Below are 13,580 nucleotides of genomic sequence, written 5' to 3'. Positions count from 1 at the left end.
CAAACTGCATCTAAAACCAAGACTCATACCAACTCCTGCCACCTCTTTCAATATTCACTATATTGAAATAACACAACTGAAGAACTGGGGGGGAAGAACCTAGCCTGTAGGAAATATTACTTTATCAAATAAAGTCACCAACTAAAATCCACTTTCGCAGTTACACGTTGTTCCCCTGCTCACCTGTCACTCAAAGCAGTCACTCTCCAGAAAACAAAGCTACCATTTCTCTAAAATTCTGTAAAAGACGTAGAGGCTCTAAATTAAAACACTCTCTAAAGGGGGGGCAGGGGAAGCCAAGACCAGGTAACAGGATTTTCCAAGCTTTATCCTTCATTATAGGTTATTTCAGGTTAAATAGAGGGTGCTCAGTGCCTGTAGAAGTCAGAAAAGGTAACCCATTACTAACCCATATCATAGCATCAGTTATTTTAGGCAGCTGTAAATAGAGTTACATGGTCATTTCAGGTGCAGTGGTCTGGAACAAGCTCAGTGCTCATCCTCACTCCTTTCCCCATGTTTGGTGCTGTGCTCAGCCCAGCCACGGTTCTGAAGCACGCTTCAGACCCCTGAAGTCCCATCCTAGACTCAAGACCTATTAAAAGTAACTCATTATTTTCCAAGATCTTTTAAATACCAAAATAATACAGCAAATCACAAAATAAGTCGGTATTAAAAGGAGAGAGGGGACCTTTTCTTTCAAGATCTATTAAAAGTAATTAATTCTTTTCTTTCAAGATCTATTAAAAGTAATTCATTATTTTCCACTCTACCTCTGACTGTCAACAAAGGGATCCCAAGAAATAGAATATTTCAGTGACTTAGGACCTTGGAAAACACAAAATGGTACAAACAAGCTTTTCTGAAGCCTGAAAGGTGGATGCTATTTCCCAAAATTCCACAGCAAACTCGTGCCATGGGAATGTTGGTAGCACCACTGTGACACTTCCACATTTCTTCTTCCCTCAACCAAGGATCACCAGGTGATTATCAGGCCTGCTCTACCCAACTTGTACTTCTGTCAGTCAGAGCAGTTTAATTCAGCTCTAATGCTTCTGCAGATCAGATGAAATTATTTTACATATTCAGAAAAGCTGAGGTTGATCTAATTAAAAAAAAAAACAAACATAGGAAGGCCTCTTTGTCCTCTGCTTTACTCCTCAAAGTTCTGTGCAGAAAGCAACACTGTGCAGGAACTGTTCTGTAAGGGCACAGCACTCACATGCCACGACACCCCACACTGCAACAGCAAAATTTAGCTCCACTAAAAGCAGTTTCTCCTCCTGTATTTAACATTCCTCCAAAATACATGTCCAGCCTCAAATGACAGTGCTGCTCCCGTTGCCAACACTGCTTTTCTCCCCCCTCACACACAAGAAAGCCAACCACAAAATTCCCGTTCCAAAAGGCACCTCTTTGTCAAAAGGGCCTTTGTTGCCGTGATCAGCACACTGGCAAAAGGGAAAACACAAGAAAGAGATCCTATAGAGGTAAAAAGAAAACTACTCTAAAAACAGGAAGTGTGCAATCCCTTCAGAGAGGGGTACATACACCTAAACACGTGAGCTTGGGAAAACACAGCCTGACATTTCTACAACCTCTGGATTGGGGCTTCCACAAGAATTTAGTGCAGTTAATTCCGTTCCACCCAGGGGCTGGTGAGCTAACCAACCCTCTGCCTCTGAAAGTGCTGCTCAGCCTCCCATCCCCTTTCACAGATGCCATCAATCCCACAGATGCTTTTGGAAAAAAAAAATCACCGATTAGTTTTGAAGCAACTGCTGCAAACTGGAGGACACAGGGAGAAAAGCAGCGCATACAAATTCTAGTGGTTTTTTATCAGTTAGTTCTGAAAGATGAGTTGCAAGCTCAGTCTCCCTCCCCACACCCTGTCTTTGTCTCTGCTATCTTGTTATGCAGGAGCCTGTCTCATTTCCCTGTTTCCATAGGTAGTTGTTTGAAAGAGACGAGGGAGGAAACACGGAAACACAAAAAAAAACCCGAAACAAAGAAAAATCACAAGCGCCGCAGAGACCCCAGGGCAGGGGCAGCTTCCCGAGCAATTTTTCAATGAAACTTTATTCCAGCTCATGGAATCCATCCAATTACACACCGCCCCCAAGCCCGGAGAGCCACGCACCACCGCCGCAATCGGAACTGGAACACCCAGCCAAATTTATCTATTAAAAAAAAAAAAAAAATTAATTTACAAGCACGAGCGGTGCCACACCCTGAGCGAGCTCCTAGCAGAGAAGCCCCCAGGAAGAAGTGGAGGGAGTGAAAAGTCCAAGGGCTCTCAGCATGTGCTACCATAAAAGGTCCGCGGCAGCGCAGATAAAGCCGCCCCACCGGGATCAGTTTTCCCCCGGTAAGTCCGCGTTAACACTTTGCTCTATTTATTTGCCATCTCACCACGCCGCTTCGTAATACAGTATTGACCTATTTTCCAGGTGCTTAATTAATCTCTCTGCTGGCTGCCACGCTTGTTAGGCAGTTACTTGTGTGTATTCTAAACTTAGTTTATAGAAGGCTCTAGCAAATTAAGTCTGTTACGGAATTATTATGTCAGAAAGTAAGTCCTCGCAGTCCATCCCAGCTTTCCTACTTGGTGCGACATCAATCAGAGACTAAACTTTTTGCAAACAATGTCATGGGAGATAATACTGGGTAGAAAATGAATAATCACAGAAACATGCGTTGTAATCAACAACTGCAGCTTCACCTAATGTAATCGTCGCTCACAGTAACATACTTTCCCACAATTTAAAGACACTGAAATAAACAAGGCAACACACAAGCAGGCAGATGTGAAATAGACAAGCAGAAAGACGCAAAAACATCAGAGCGCCACATAATTTTAGGCAAGCCCCGAAGTGCCAAAAACTAAGTTAACAAAGAAACAAACAATCGCAGTTTCTGACATTTTAAGTCAGATGCAACAGTTAGTAACAAAAGTATAGCCTCAAAAGAAAGCTCTCTGTTATATACGTGTAAGCACATAGCATTGACAATTGAGGGCTTGATCTAAAAAAAAATAATTTTTACACACTCATCACAATTTCCTATAGCCTTAAACACATGCAAACGCACCTGCCAGCTTTACAATTGATACCACGACGAATCCAGAACAAACCCCGCACAATCCCTGCCGCAACCATTACGGCAAAGCCTCTGGCAAACAAACCCCTCTGTTTTCACACAGCTCGTTCTTGGGAACTGACCAAATTTTAAAGCGTCCACTTCCTTTCCAGTTGCTGTTAGTGATCCCGGCCCTGGGCACCATTTGCCGCCCCAGCTTCCCCCCAGCGCGGTTCTCTCCTCGGGGGTCAGGGGCGAGGGTCGCGTCCCGCCGGGACTGCCAGGAGCGGCCGCGGCGGCGGCCGAGCAGCACCCGGAGCGGGAGGAGCCGCGGCCGCGCCCCGGCGCCGCCCCGGGACCCCCCGCAGCCCGGGCGGCCCCGGCGCTCCATACAAGGCACGGGAGGAGGCGGCGCGCCCGGAGGGGAGCGGGGCAGCGCCGGCGCTGCCGCCGGGAGCGGGCGAGGGGCGGCCACACCTCCCCCGCCGGGCGGCGGCGGCCTCGCCCGGCACCCGGGGCGGCTCGGGGTGGGCGCCGGGCCGCGCCGGGGAACGGGAAACTTCGGGGACGCGGCGGGGCGGGCGCCGTCGAGGGCGGCGGGAAGGGGAAGCGGCGCTGCCCGCTCCCCGCCGCGCTCGGCCAGGCCGGCGGCGCTGCCCCGGGCAGGGGGGTCGGGTGTGCCGCGGAGCCCCCCGCGGACGGGGCGCGATCGCCGCCGGCGGAGGCAGAGGCAGCGCCGCTCTCCGCCCGCCGGGCCGGCCCCGCTCGTCGCCGGCCGCTCACCTTCACGGGTCGGGCCGCGCTGGCGTCCGCGCTGGAGCTGCCGCCGCCGCCCTGGGCATGTCCGGGAGCGCTCCGGGAAGCGCCGCTCCGGCCGGGCTCAGCCGCTCAGCCCCGCCGCTGCTGCTGCCGCCGCCGCCTCGGCCGCTGCCATCTTGTCCTGGCGGCTGCGAGGGAAGAGCCCCAGCTCAGCCCGCTCGACAGACCGGGCCTCCGCCTCATCTTCCCGGGGAGGGACCCAACCCGCCCCCGGCCGCCGCCTCCTCCGCCTCCGCCTCCTCCCGCCTCCGCCCTGCCAGCGGCGGCCTAGCGGCGCCCGCCGCCGCCCATCGCCCCGGAGCGGCGGGCCGCGGCCCCGCCGAGCGCTGCGGAGGGGGCGCCGGCCGAGCCCCGCTCCGGCGCGCCCCGGCCCCCGCCCAGCCCGCGGGGCGCAGCCTGCGGGGCGCTCCCGCCGCCCGCCCGCTCCGCCCGGCCCGGCGGCAGCGCCCCCGCCCGGCCCCGCCGCGCAACGCAGCCGCCGCCGCCCCGCGCCCGCCCGCGGCGCTCGGAGCGCGCTCCGCGCCCGGCCCCGCTCCGCGCCCGCCTCTCCTGCACTCCCGCACCGACCGGGCAGGCTCCTGTGCGGCCATCACCGCCCCTGGCACCACCTCGGCGGCGGAGCCTCCTCAGCGGCGGCTGACGGTCCCCCCGGGAAGTCCCCCCTGGACGGACAACTTGAGATGCTCCTACCGCGAACTCCCGTGGCGGTCCCCCCGGGAAGTCCCCCCTGGGAGGACAACTCGAGATGCTCCTACCGCGAACTCGCCTCTCTGCCCGCCCCGGTCTGTCACTACCTGGAGGAAGGCAACGTCGTGCTTTGTCGGGGCTCTCCCAGGAGCACCTGTAAAACCCCCAACAATGCTCCGGTGCTGGCCATCCCAATCACCACACCCCGCACGGTGAGCTCGCCCTCCCACCTCGTCAGCTGCCCACTCCCATAACGCTCATTCACACACACACACAACGTGCATAACGATGAGCAAACTGGTGCCGGGACAAAGGCCTGACTCTCAGGACCTGGAGCTTAGAAGATAACAAGCTGAGAATGAACGTACGAACTCCTAATTCATATAAATGAGTGCTCTGGCCTCGTAAGACAAAGAGATTTCCCCAACCAGCCCTGAAAAGAACTGCGAAGTACCAACCTTCCAGATCTGGTCTGACATCCTTCCCTGGCGAGCAGTCCTTGCCACGCTAGCCCGAGCCCATCAGACACACCACTAGCTTTAGAGGTAACAGGGCAGAGCAAATGTGTTGGCCAGTCTGCATGCTGCATTACAGTTCAGCATTTTGCCCTGCTCAACTCTTCGCAAAATAACAGGATACACCCCCAGTAACAACGTGTCCCTAATATTATACATCACTTAAATATTAGTGGTTTGTAGGACTGGTCAGCTTCTGCAAACAGCATTCTTGACCCGAAATAGTGTTCAGCTGATGTGGGGCAAAAAAGGAATTACTGTTTGCCTATAAAGTATTTAGCCCCAAGATAAATCCTTGGCTACAGCTACAACTGGACATCACATGCTTCTCCACCTCTTGCCAAAAATAACAAAGAATTTCTTTATTTACTTGCACAACTACACGTACTCTGCTATTTTTTCTCACTACTTGTTCCAGTATTTTCAACACATGTCTGCTTGATTTTAACCTTTATTTAGGACCAATCCTTGTAATAAAGATTGTTAGGATATGAAGTCAGAATTTGAATTAATTAATTGGAGAAGCCAGACTTATTGTACGGAAGTGCTAAAACCTAACATTGGTTTTACTACCACAACACCACCAATTTTCAGTCTTGTAAGTAATAAGCCATATAATTTAGGGCTGGGGAAGAAATAGGTGGGTGTCAATGGTAGTAAATTATAGCACTCAAGAGCTGCTCATAACATCTATTGCTTACTAATTTTAGAAATATTAATCAAGCTCCTAAAAAAAAACATCCTAGGGAGTTATTTCTACACGTTTTATTAACATATAAATAGACAGTAAATGTTGATAAACATTCTTGTTGATTACTTAACCATACAAACTCTAAAATGGCTTAACATTAAAAAAAAGCACACTGAATATATGCTGATTCAATCCATACTTGATCTGCAAACTTAAATTGGTGTATATCACCCCAAATTGTGATCCACTGACGAGCCTCAACATAATTTTTCCAGCTGTTTTTTAGGATCTATTTCTAGCAAATTTCTCATGCTTCACCATGCACCTTCTTAAAATTTGATAACCAAAACAATCCAAATACAGTTGTAAATTTGAATGTTACCAATCCTCTACCAACAGGCAAAGTGAGGAATCCAGTGCTCCACGGATTCATCTGCACAATTTTAACCAACTTTCAGAAAGAGATTTGAATTTAGATTTAGAAAAGAAGGGGTGACTTTGGGCTCATTAACCTCTCTTATCATGCTGTTCTCTCACTGGAGTTTTGGGCGGGTCACGTTTGCTAAATGACAGCGCCTCCTGAAACATCCCAGCACTGTCAGTTCTCTCCTCATGTTCCAGTTTTTGCTAATTAGATCAAGCTAGACTCCCACTCACCTTGCAACAGGAGTATCACCAGCATGTAATCAAACTCTCAAATCTCGCTGAAACTCCTTCTGCCGGGCACAGCACCCCTCTGCAGATCCATTGTTTGTCCTTTTTTTCCTTTCAAGCTCCCTCAAGCAGCCCCCTTCCTTGGCAGCTGTTTCAATTGAAGCTTTCCTCAGCCTTGGGACTGAGGGCTGGCCAGAGCCAGTGTGAGCTGGAGTGATGAACCTCCTCTCTCAGTGACTCCTAGGGATGACTTTGGCCACAAAATAGTTTTGAAGTGCCCACAGAGCACAGTAAAACAACATTAGATGTATCCGCGAGCTTTAAACGCTCTGATGACCGTTTCTATCAGAGATTAAATCTGACTGTGACTGTGTCTGAGAAGCCTTCACATGACTTTTTTTTTTTTGTCACCTGGAAAACAGCAAACACTTCCCTGTCCTAATTTTCTCTTGGCAGGTACATTTGTGCTGGTAGGCAACAGAGGGGTTAATGTGGAAACTCCTGTTACACCTGTAAGTGCTGTGGGCTCCTGATATCGTTTGGAGGGGAGGGTTTTGTTTCAAAGTGCTTAAGTAACTCAGTGGAAGAGGCTCTGTGTCATTTAGATTCATTTATGAAGTTCAACACTGAAACACACACCCCCGTGGGCTCCTGTTCCTCCTGGTCTCAAAGCCTTTGCAGAGGATAAGCACTAGTTAGGTGTGAGTGCTCTGAGTAGAAAATAAAACCCAGAAGTTAGAAGAAGAAGATATTTCCAACAGATGTAATCTATTATGCAGCAAAAAGAAATGATCTGAGGACAAACACAGGCTAGAAGCTTTTGGCAGGACACCTACCAATGACATTTTGTGCTATTTTTGTTACTGAAATCCCAAGTGTAGATGCAGGCTGAAAATGCTTTGGCTAGAACAATTTGTTTTACTCCTCAAACTGCTATAAGCTGTATCATCAAAACACTTTTTACAGCCAGGATGAGTTGTTCATATCAGCTTATGGGTCGCTTGTATCAGCTTGACTCTTAATTTTTGAACAAGCTTGAGTCCTGAATGAGGCTCTGCCATCAGAGGTAAGGACAAGAGAAGGCAAGACCACAGGGCTGTAATTCCATCCAGAAGGCTCAGAATGACACCAATAACAAAGGTGCAATTGCATGAAACAGCAAGGCACAGTCCCAGTGCAAAGGGACAGAACTGGCCCCTCACAGTTCTCCTGAGCAGTTAAATTCCCCCAGTGTTGGCTCTCCCCTGCTGGCACTGAGCATCCCATTCAGCAGCTTCAGCTCACCCAGCAGAAAAGGCTTTCCTTGGGTCAGGAAAACACTCAGTGACTGTCAGAGCTGACACAAAGAGGAAGGCAGGGTTTTTCCTTGGCACCTGGATGGGAGAGCTGAGTTTCCTGAGCAGAAATCATGAAATCCAAACAACCCAGAAGCTGCTGTGCAATGTGGTGTTGTGACCCCTGCCGGTGTCCAGGCCTTCACAGGTGGAACAAGCAAAGGTCCCACTTAAATTTTTCTTTTTTTAAAACTTGCAGGCCACAGTCTTTAGTCTTTCCCACAGTATTTAATAATTGGTTAAGCAGAGAATTAATTCATGGATTCAAATTATAGGATTTGAAATCAGTATTTACTGTGTAGTATGTACTATGTGCCGTGTAGTATTTCACATTGGCTGCAATCATTTATGCTTACAGTATTTATCCTTCCCAATCAGACATAAGACTGGACAAAACACAATTCCTTATCTAAAGCATTTTTTAACTGATGTTATTGTCACTTAAGTATGAATTGTATTTTGAGAAACAAGCATTCGATATTCTGCATTTGGGTCAAAATTTTCTAAGATCCAAATTCGTGTGGAAACATGTAAAGGGGTGGGAGTTAAACTGATTAAAAGTGCTCTTTGAAAATATAAAAATTTAAATGTACACTTCCCACTGATTACCATCATATTCAGATAAAGCGCAGTTCAAAGTTCCCCATCTCCCCTCCCCATAGATATGTTTGCTAGATATACCCAAAATCCAATCCTTCTGTTGCTGGGTGTAAATGGAAAATTACTTTCAAATTCAAAACAAACATATACTTTGGTCCTTCTGCAACAACTGGAAGGTCAGTTGAGAAGCACTGTGTTTCCTCAATTAAAAAACACACAGGTTTCTCTATGCATTTTCCACGGAGACATTTGTAAAAATAAGCACAAATTTCACCTTTTATTTCCACTTTATTTTTTGCAGATTTAATGGGAAGTTGGTGAAAGTTTGTTTGTTTATTGTTTGCTGTTTAACTTACAAATTTAATAGCCTGGCTCCTCTGGAAAGATTTAAAAGCTGCTAGGGACAGAAAATGCTTTCCATGGGCTCATGGTGATTTCTGGGGCTTTGTGCTTGCTTGTGCCAATGTTTATTTCACAAAGACACCACAGGTCCCTGTGCATCTCCATCCACTGGGGCTCTTCCAAAGAAGAAAATCAGATTAAAGCATTCTTCAGATTGCCTCTCTTTCTACTTGTTCCTTCCTGAACCTTTAAAGCCCAGCTCCAAGAAACCTCCTGCACCATTCTGACATTGCTTTTTCAAATTCTGCTGGGTAATGGTGGAATTTTCTCTTAGGAAATAATTTTGTCTGGTATTTAAAGGTAATGATAGGGTGACTTAAATGGTAATTCTTAGAAAATGTAGAGGGCAGGGTGACTAAAATGGTAATTCTTAGAAAATGTGACAAGGAATCTAAAATCTTTTTGGTTATCATGTGGATAAAGGCTGGCTGACTTGAGATGAAATGCACTCCTCATCCAAACTAAAACACTAATCCCCTAACTTTTCACATCAGAGAAAGGCAGAATAACTACACTGTAGAATCATTAAGATTGGAAAAGACCTCTGAGATCATAGAGTCCAACCTTTAATAGAAGACTGAACAAGGCAAAGGGAAAAAAATATAAGTAGAAAAATATAATGAATTTATCTTGAAATTACATTAATACCTACTAGTTCAATTTAGGTTTTACAGAACTTTTCTCTCTCTCTCTCTTTCTTTTTTTTTTTATTGTTTCTTTTCAACCTTCTTGTCCTTTTCAGTGCCATAGTTGTTGAAACAGCTAACTGGGACAACTATAATTTAAAAATATGGCACCCTGCTAATTGTCACAGATGATTTTGCTCAGGGACACTGTGAGATATTTATTTCTCTGCTTGTGTTCATATTACATCAATAGGTGAAGACTTGACAGATGCTTCATTGCTGTGTTTTAAACTATGCTAAGATCTTATTCATATCAACATATTTTCTTTAACAAAGAGTTAAAGAAATGCAATATTTTTGGAGTGGTTGAAATATCTTTACTGGATCATGTAAATGCTAAGGTGTCATGGTATTGCATTTTTCAGGCTGTATTTTCATTTTTAGCCTGGTTTTCCTCTTTGTTAGAGCTGTAGAAGTAGATCATTCCTCACTCAAGTACCTTAGGAGATCCACAAGGAAAGGATTTGTTTTCAGGAATGCGTCACAATAATGTGCATTTCTAGTCTGACACTGTAAACTTTCTTGCATTTTCTTTACTCTTTTCATGTAGTCATTAGCCTTTGTGGTGCCTGAGTACCTTTCACATAAGTGTATTTAATAATTACAGTTCTATGCTCACTCTCTCTCAGCAGGAAAAGAGCTGGAAGTGACTGTTAGGGTTAATGAATGTTAAATGTATACAAAAATACAGTATGTTTCTATTTTCAAGGTGTTTGGCAAGGGCAAATATATTTTACATATCTGATTATTTTATATACATATAAATACATATATTTTACAATATCTGCCTAATACAACATAAAATAGAGAGAATCTGATCTAAACTGAGAATGATAATATTCAAGGCAATCGACTCCCAATTTAATGATATCCAACCTTTGGAAAAAATGTTTACTTTCTATAAAAGTTGAAAAAAACCATGGAAAAACTTTTTCTACGGAGGAGAAAAATTACCTTTTTAAATAAAAAGCATATTTAAAATGAAAAGTCCAATGATATTGTGCTAATTAAAAAAAAACTTTCATAGCAAATATTGCCATTTTTTCCTGTTGTTTTGAAATAAGCATCCATAAGGACTCTACATTTAAGAATATCCATAGGGCACCACCCACTAATACTACAATAATTTCATTTTTACAAGTGAGTAATGACTTCTGTCTTCAGTGACTGATACATTACAAGATCAAGGTGAAGAGCACAACAAATATTCCAGCTGACCTCACTTTCCAAAACTCATCATTCCTTCAAATAAACATCATTGAACACAGGCAGGCAGTGGAATGACAGAACTCAAATATAATCCTGCATCACTCCAGTGAGTCAGTGCTTATTAGCAGTAATGTCTACTGACTGCAGGAAAATACTGACAGCACTAAAGGTTTCTGGGCTGTGCTTTTGCAGCATGTGAAAAATGTGTATTTTATGATTGGCTTTTCGCAAATATTAAAATGAATATTATATGTGCTGTGTTAGAAAGTTATGCTGTGTTAAATATAGTTTTAGGTTATAACATGATGTTAAAATAGAAACTATGCTATGTAAGATACTTTTTTTAAAGAGAGGACTCACACTGAGATAGCAGCCACAGGGCACCCGAATCTTTCAGAGAAAAAGAATTTATTGTTCCTTTATCAGCAGAAACAAACTTCTCCCTGCCTCGCTCAGGTATTGTGACGCTGCCAGGATTAAGAGGAAGAGGCTGACACTGAGCAGACAGAATCCTTTGTTTGAATGGAATTTATGCATCATGGATGAGGTGTATGGATATGCAACAGGCTTTTAAGGGTTAATCCTCTGTTAACCTGGGTCCTTTATCAGGCTTATTTTGCCCAGAAAAGGTACCCAGACGTCCATAACTCTTTGTGCTTATTGTCTCATATCATCCTAATCCAAATTGTCCAAATTATTATTACTCTAATTATACTACTATTTTTATAACCATTTTATTACTATTAAACTTTCAAAATTTAAAAAACCCCAAGTGATTGGCGTTTTTCACACAGCACATTCCAAAGTAAATAGTCTGATTAGCTAGTGCTGGTCCAGGCTGTTTTCCCGTGGCACAGAGAAGTTTTATCCTCCTGCAGGACGTGCCAGCCTCTCTCACCAGCCCCACAGGAGCAGAGCCTGCTTTAACTCTGGCTCTGAATCACAGCCAAGCCTATTTTAGAATTAAATGGAAGATGACCTCTTTACCTGGCTCTCTCCAACCTCACTGTGAAAGCACTTGAGGACTGAGCCAGGGCTTTGCTATCAGCAGCTAAAAACAAACCCAAAGTGCACAAAACCCCCCTGTTGTGGCACTGGGGTGAGGCCCTGTCACTAATCTGTCTGTGGCACAAATCCCTCCTGAGAAGCAGTTTTACCCCAGTCCATGTGCACCTGCACCCTCCCTTAACAGTTTAATGCATCAGCAACTTCTCCATGGGTTTTCCTGCCTTTTAAAAGCAGAGAGCCTTATTTCTCCCCAGCCCCATGAGACAATCTTGATGGAAAACCAGTTAAAAATATCTTCTAAAGGTGTAAATTACCACATTAGGCACTCTCCTCCTAGAATGAACAACAGAAAAGGCACATTAATTACATGAGTTATGAAAACAGATCAAACCATTATAAAGAAAAAACATTTCCTTCTTTAGTAAAGAACACATTTCCCTATAAAAGTGTTTATTCAGAGGTGCAGACGTTCTGAGAGGATTCATACAAAAGTGACAAAACTTGTGCTTATTTTTTATTTTCCTGTTCCAAACCAGTAACAGCCCAAATCCTTTCCAAAGGAAAAGGTGATGCTCGGCAGCAGTTTAATGAATTGTTTTGACCCAGTGAAACACACCGCATCCCCTCCTGGTAATGAGACACTGGGCAGAAAGTGTCACATGGCAGGAACAACGGCAGCAGGCTGTCACTACAGCCACAGAGCCCCTGCACCTCGGAGCAATCTCTCCCCAGACAATGCAGGGGGAGATCAGGTAACACTTCTGAGCTAACTGCATGTGCACTTGGTGCTGGTGGTGCTTTGACCTCTAGCGTTTTCACTTAATGAGAATTTTGATAGTAAATTGTTATTATTAATTAGTATTAATAATAATATTAATAGTATTATTAGCATTTCTATTTATATAAAATAGTTTATATAATATATTAATATATTTCTATATTTATATTTTATATTTGTTTTATATTTATAAATATTTTTATTTGCTTTTTTGAAACACCTCTTTGCTAGTAAGACGTAAAGCTCGTGTTGTTTCCTGACTCACAGGCACTTTCGATTAAACAAATTTAATTTTAAAATGTTTTAGTGTAAAATATACAAAAATATCACGTGTACCCAACTGACATTTTAATTAGATTTTGTGCAAAGGTAGACATGAAATCAGTCGGGTTTTATGGCTTTCTCATATTTTGATATAATTACCACTTTCTGCTACTGAAACAGGGAGTGCAGCCTTACACCTTTATGGTCTGATGTTGAAAAGAATGGGAGAAATAATAAAATAAATAATTTTATAATAAATAAAATTATTATAAACATATACAATAAATATATATGTTATATAAATTAATAAAAATAAAATAATGTAAATAATAAATACATGGTCACAAATAAAAGCATGATCATAAACATCACATGATGCTCAACACCCAAATGAGCAGCAATGAGATATAACAGGTGAGAAAATAAAAGGACAGAAACTGCAGAGCACAAAACACTGCCAATAGCCCAGGAGGACTGAGCCTGGGGAGATCATGGTGAGATTGAACTCAGAATCATGTACGTGCAAAGATTCTCGTGGCACCCTCAGAGTTTGGCAGCAGTACCCCTGATTTTGCTGGATTTTCCCTTGGAGGGGTGTCACTGTCACATTTTCTGGAAAAATCCCTTCGCCAGGATTTCTCTCCTGGGAAGCTGAGAAGCCTCAGAGAAAAAGGAAAACAAGAATTACCTGATTGCTTCTCCTGTGTTTGGCTGCTTTGGAATGTGGCTGGAGATTGTTTATCCAACATGTGGATTGTTTTGACCTAATGGCCAATCATGGTCCAGCTGTGTTGGGACTCTGGAAGGAGTGACAAGTTTTCATTATTATCTTTTTAGCCTTCTCTCTGTATCCTT

At 44.3% G+C, this 13,580-nt stretch overlaps 1 protein-coding gene across 4 annotated transcripts in view; it reads right to left on the bottom strand.

The window, feature by feature from the left end:
* Positions 1-5,751, bottom strand: part of HIPK3 (homeodomain interacting protein kinase 3) — a 69,386-nt gene extending 63,635 nt beyond the window's left edge. For 2 of the 4 annotated variants that reach the window (XM_084207417.1, XM_084207420.1), the window contains exon 1: positions 3,862-4,081. The gene's annotated coding sequence lies outside the window, so the exon portion shown is untranslated. Of the gene's footprint in view, positions 1-3,221; positions 3,340-3,861; positions 4,082-4,587 lie in introns of those variants that run through there. The other 2 variants (XM_084207418.1, XM_084207419.1) reach the window with 2 other exon arrangements.
* Positions 5,752-13,580: the final 7,829 nt, after the last annotated feature.

The sequence above is a fragment of the Fringilla coelebs genome, assembly GCF_963513975.1.
Source record: "Fringilla coelebs genome assembly, chromosome: 6".
NCBI lineage: Eukaryota > Metazoa > Chordata > Aves > Passeriformes > Fringillidae > Fringilla > Fringilla coelebs.
Note: the sequence above shows the minus strand (reverse complement) of the source record. Positions and strands in the feature narration are given on the sequence as shown.